Here is a 6,380-nt window from a genome sequence, read left to right as displayed (position 1 = left end):
GATACATGGTATCTCACTGACTCTACCTTCTTTCTCCCAGCATTCAGATTAGTTTTTCTGCGTAGATCTGTTCTACTCTTTCACAGACCGAAGCATCTTCTTTATTCATTAAACAATAAAAGCAACACATATACAGGAATTTACAAACCAAGGAAACATGCCAGAAGAGAGGCTAGAAAGATTGAAAGAGCTACAGGGTTTAAGAGGTACAATAAAATTATGTCTTGTGGATATGTATTAGATATTAAATGATGAACACAAAACAACTAGGATAACCTGCAGAAGTCCTTCCTTAAAGGAAACATGGAAATAGTGAAGAAGGTAAGACACAGGATCAAGAACCCGAGGCCACCAAAAACCCGATATGCAGACGAAGAGACAAGTTCGCTCCCAGGACCCTGGACAGAAGCCGGTGCTGGACTGGGCAGCGGGCAGCGGCGGATCAATCGAGAGCTCGAGAGCTCATGGCCTTAGAGAACAACAATTTCCAGGATGACCTCCATGCAGGCTTCCCCCAACTGGGCAAGAGGCTGCCTCAGTTTGATGACGGTGCAGACACAGGAAAGAAAAAGAAGAAAACTCGAGGTGACCATTTCAAGCTTCGCATCCGGAAAAACTTCCAGGCTTTGCTGGAGGAGCAGAACCTGAGTGGTCTGAGGGTCCCAACTGCTTGACAGCCTGTGCAGGTCTCCCATCCAGACCCCAGCACCCCTTCTGTGCTGTATGTGGCTTCCCATCCCCTTATACCTGTGTAAGCTGTGGTGCCCGGTACTGCACAGTGCGCTGCCTTGGCACCCACCAAGAGACCAGGTGTCTGAAGTGTACCTTGTAAACCTGCATCAAGAGAGGAAGTACCCCCCAACCCTTCCCCCAGCTCATCCTCAAAGCGTAGAGAGAGGAACCATCCATTCACCCAGCGAAGCTATGTCCTGCCATCCAATGGGGACCCCAAGGACCCCAGCGACTGTTGTGGGATTCGTCTAACCCACAGAGTTATAATAGATGTAAATATAAAAAAGTGATCATAAATGGGCCAGCGAAAAGAAAAAAAAAAGACTCAGGATCAATAAGAGTCAACAGGTAGGAGAAGATATTGAGGGTGTAAGAGATTTGATCACAATATCAGTAAGAAACTTTCAAAAACATTGCCACTGAATCAAAGAATAAAATCCAAAATCTATTAGAAAAAGAACAATAAAAGATAAGTAAGATCTATAGCCACAAAAGGAATGGAGTGAATAAAAATAGTGCATATGTTGTTCCCTTGTGAGACCACAACTCCCAGCATCCCTCTGGACTCCAGCGCACGCAAGCGTGGAACACATTTCCCAGAATCCTTTGCATTCCCCATTAAAAGCAAGGACCGTCACGAGTTCGTCCCTTTTTCCTTCCCGCCTTTCCTACTGTGTTTGCACGCCCCTCCCCACCTGTTTGTTGCCCCTCCTCCATTAAAAGTGCACCCACGTGGGACCGCCGCATGTCTGTGTCTTTTCCTCACGTAACCGTCTCTGCCGTCTAAACCCGCAGGAATTAAGAACAACATTTTGGTGCCGTGACTCGGATCCAACCGTCTGCACTCACCTCCACCTGTTCTCCACGGCCATTTTCCACCACTTCATCCTGATCCGTGAGTTAACCTGAGTTGGCTTCCTTCCCCCCGGGGCATTCAAAGACTGTCTGGCCGGCTTTCTTTGCGCACCCTGGACTAGGTTGCCAACCTGCCTCCCCCGGCTTTTTGCCCTCGGCCGAAACCTGCCTCAGTCCGCGCACCCGGAGTTCGGTGCTCCGGGCTTTTTCTTTTTTTTTCTTTTCTCTCTTTTTTCTAACTTTTTCCTTTCCTCTTCCGGCCTGCTCCCTGTGGTGCCTTTGGGCCATACACAGGCCCTGAAAAGCTTAATTGTCTCCTCCCAGCCGGGGCTTTTTCTCCCCCGTATGGTAGCTGGGTTCGGGCCAGTTAAGAGTTAACACGCCCCAAAAACGCTCGGACGCCTGTGTTTTTGGCTTGCCGTGTTCGCAGTACTCTGGTGGTACCTTTTTTTGCGGCTGGGCTGCACTTCGGCCATGGGCTCTAAACATTTAAAACCAATCCCTCCATCCTCCCCGCTCGGGCAGCTTCTGGAAGCTCTTGAGCCTCACGCCCTCATCCCCTCCATAAAACTTTCCAAGTTAACATGGCTTTGTTCTAAAACTTGGCCTAAGTACAATTTACAAGGTTCTATCCGCTGGCCTTCCCAGGGATCATTTGACCCTGACACTCTGCGGGAGCTGGCCAATTTCTGTCACCGGTCAGCTAAATGGAAGGAATTAATGTACGTGATGGCTTTCTTTTATATGGCTCTAAAGATTGACCCATCCACCTCATCGCACTGTTCACCTGCTCACATGTTTTTGGCCCTACCCTCCTTCCAGGAACCCTCCGCTCCGACCATGGACCCCACTGACGACCCCCCACCTCCCCGACCTCGTGGGACCACTCCTTCCCGCCCTGCCCAATCGGGGGCCACTTCCCCTATCCACCCTCCTTCAAAGGTTTCTTTTAGGTTCAAAAAGGAGTTGCCTACACCTTCCCCCCACGCCTCTAAACGCTTCATTCCTAGGTCTCCAGGAGTTCCGCGTAATCATCCTTCTGGGTCGCCTCCCTGTTCCTCCGAATCCCCCAAAAATTCTCATTCCCCCTGTCTCATATATCCCAGCCTTTCCGATCCAGCTTCACCTAACTTCTCTCGCAGCAGGACTCGACTAGGAAGACAATTAACAATTTCTTCCCGTCACCAGGAGGCACAGGCTGTCCGAATCAACTTCTGATTCTTCCGGCTCACCTCCCCACCCCACCCCTCTGCCTCGGTCTTCCAAAACCCCCTCAGGCCCTAACCCCACCTGCCACCTTGCGCCTAATTTCACCCCTCCCCTCACATGCTCGCGAGCCGCGGCTGCTACAACACCAGACTCTGATCAACTCAAACCAGCTACCGTCCCGCCCTTACGAGAGGTAGCCGGTGCTGAGGGCCTAATGTGGGTCCATGTTCCCTTCGCCTTATCGGAACTTTCACATATTTCTAAGCTACTAGGGTCGTACACAGCTGACCCCACTAATTTTACAAAAGAGTTTCAATATTTAACCCAATCTTACAACCTAACTTACCATGATATTTATATGATTCTCTGTAACAACTTGCTTCCTGAGGAACGCCGATGGGTCTGGGAGCAGAGGAGACTACATGCTGATGAAGTACACCAGACTCAGCCTTCTCATCCACCCGGTGCAGAGGCGGTGCCCGAACAGGAACCCCACTGGGATTACAACTCCCCCGGGGGCATTCTGGCCAGAGACAGATTCATAACCTGCCTCCTGGTGGGATTAAGAAAGGCGGCTCTCAAACCAGTCAATTATTCTAAACTTGCAAAAATTTTCCAGGACACAAAGGAGAATCCTTCCGCATTCCTTGACCGTCTCACCAAAGCTATGCTACAGTTCACAAACATGGATCCAGAATCCACCGAGGGCAGACAGCTCCTGATGACCCACTTTGTCAACCAGTCCTACTCAGACATCAAGGCAAAGCTCAGACGTTTGGAGAAGGCTCCCTTAACTCCACAGGCACAGATCCTGGAGATGGCCTTCAAGATCTACCACGCGAGGAATGACAAGGCCAAGAATCATTGCCACGTGATCACCGCACCCTCCAGGCCAGCCGAGGTGATGGACTCCACTGCCCGCCCTCCGTGCGCGGCTCCCCCGCCCCCCGGCCCATGCTTCAAGTGTGGTAAGACAGGTCACTGGTCAAAGGCGTGCCCCAATCCCCATCGCAACCCAAGGGGCCCCTGCCCAAAGTGTCACAGGGAGGGTCATTGGTCCACAGACTGCCCTCGTTCATTTGGTGATGCAGGATCAGCCGCCCCAGAGGACCCCCAGGTTGACCTATTGGGTTTGGCTCTGGAAGACTGAAGGTTCCCGGGCTCCTCCACCAACAACCCGACTGCTACGGCCATCTACAACCAGGAGCCGCAGGTACTTCTTACAGTGTCGGGACGCCTCATCTCTTTTCTCTTGGACACTGGAGCAACATATTCGGTTCTAAGGGAATTTTGGGGGCCAACCTCCCCCTCAAGTTCCCCTATTGTCGGGGTAGGGGGACAGCCTTATGTACCTCTCCAAACTCCACCTCTCAATTGCATATTTAAAGGTATCTTTCTCACTCATTCATTCCTAGTTCTACCAACCTGTCCAGTCCCACTCTTGGGAAGGGATCTTCTGACCAAGCTGGGAGCTTCCATTTCTTTTGCGTCCCCCACCCGCTTCGTTTCATATCCATTGGTGACACAGCTGCTGCTTCTCCTGGCTCCGCGACCCTCTGATACTAACATGCCTTTTCCCCTCCCAGCTTCCCAGGTGGACCCTCTAGTGTGGGACATCCAAAACCCAGCTGTCGCTAAACACCACCCCCCCCCCCGTTGTTATTCAGTTAAAAACCCTACTGGGTATATCACTCAAGCCCAGTACCTGCTTCCTTCCCAAAGCCTCAAAGGACTAAAACCTATAATCTCTGATCTCTTGAGGAAGGGGCTGCTTCGCCCCACCTCATCCCCCTTTAACACTCCTATTCTGGCTGTCAAAATTCTAACGGAACTTATCGTTTGGTTCAGGACCTCCGGCTCATCAATTCTGCTGTCGTTCCTTTACACCCAGTGGTACCCAATCCTCTCACACTTCTGTCTAACAATCCTTCAGGGACCTCCCACTTTTCAGTCTTAGACCTAAAGGATGCCTTTTTCTCTATTCCTCTCAGCCCTCAGTCTCAGAACATCTTTGCCTTCACCTGGACAGATCCTGATACTAATTTCTCCACACAACTAACCTGGACCGTTCTTCCTCGGGGATTCCGGGACAGCCCACACCTCTTTGGCCAGGCTCTGGCCAATGATCTTCTCTCACTGTCCCTCCTTAAATCAAAACTGGTACTCTATGTCGATGACATCCTGCTATGTAGCCCCTCTTTGGAGACTAGCAGGACTGACACCGCCACCTTATTAAATTTTTTATCCAAAAAGGGCTACAGAGTCTCGCCTGCTAAGGCTCAATTGTCCACAACTCAGGTAACGTATTTGGGGTTAACTATAACCCCAACACAAAAGGCTATCACCTTAGACAGAAAGAGACTAATTCAATCTCTTACAGTTCCTTCCACCAAAGAAGAGGTTCTGTCATTCCTGGGAGTGGCCGGTTTCCTGTGATCCTGGATTCCCTCATTCTCTCTCCTCGCCTGCCCCCTATACGAAGCAGCTCTCGGCTCTATGCATGAGCCCCTGCTTCACCCCATCACCAAACCTTTCCGGAGACTCCAACAGGCCCTTACCCAGGCCCCAGCTCTCCATCTTCCTGATTTAACCCGCCCTTTTTCTCTTTACATAGCAGAAAAAGAGGGCTATGCCCTGGGAGTTCTAGGCCATCAACTGGGGCCTTCCTTTGCACCTGTAGCTTACCTGTCAAAGAAGATGGACCTCACTACTCGGGGCTGGGCAACCTGCATATGGGCCTTGTCAGCTGCGGAACTTCTTATTCGTGAGTCAAAAAAGCTAACCTTCGGAGCACCTACTATGGTTTTCTCTCATCATAACTTGTCTAACCTCTTAACTTACAAAGGCCTACAGACCCTACCTCCTTCTCGAGTTCTTTCACTTCAGGTGGCGCTGGTGGAAGATACGAGTCTCACATTCCAGTGCTGCCCACCTCTCAACATTTCAAATCTTCTACCTCAATCTGGTGCTAATGATTCCCCATCCCATTCCTGCATTGAGGTCCTAGAGGACCTACTGCCCCACCCCTCACATATACAGGAGGGCAGTCTGCCCCAGGCTACTCACACCTGTTACACAGACAGCAGCTCCTTTCTATGTGACGGGACCCGCAGAGCAGGTTATCACTCACTACCTCGACCATGTGCTAATACATGTCTGCTGCCGATTAAAATAGGAGATGAGGTATTACTCTCACCCCCAGGCCAGCGCCCTTCACCCCTTTCCCCTAAATGGCAGGGCCCTTTCAAAGTAATTCTTTTAACTCCCACAGCTGCCAAGCTTAAAGGAATTCCTCATTGGATTCACCTGTCACATCTTAAACCGTTTATCTCCACAGCTCAAGATAATCCTTCATATACGGTAACTCAAACTGGACCCTGTTCTCTTAAGTTCCAAACGATGCCGGATTCAGCCCCCCTACTACAGTCTAGGAAAACAATGGTCCCGATCCGTCGCTGTGTTAACACACCCTCCCTACTTTAAATTCATAAATAACCGTCTAGCTGTCGTTACAGGTACCCCCATCAAATACGGAGTCAAGTGGTAAGCAGATTCTCCTCTACAAAGCTCTTTAACATAACAGG

General features: G+C 50.5%; 1 pseudogene; it reads left to right on the top strand.

The window, feature by feature from the left end:
• The first annotated feature begins 364 nt into the window (after positions 1-364).
• Positions 365-832, top strand: LOC121449054 (annotated as a pseudogene).
• The last annotated feature ends 5,548 nt before the right edge of the window (positions 833-6,380 follow it).

This window comes from Microtus oregoni, unplaced genomic scaffold (assembly GCF_018167655.1).
Source record: "Microtus oregoni isolate MIOR12 unplaced genomic scaffold, Mior012 000006F_ref0000085, whole genome shotgun sequence".
Taxonomy (NCBI): Eukaryota; Metazoa; Chordata; class Mammalia; order Rodentia; family Cricetidae; genus Microtus; species Microtus oregoni.
Note: the sequence above shows the minus strand (reverse complement) of the source record. Positions and strands in the feature narration are given on the sequence as shown.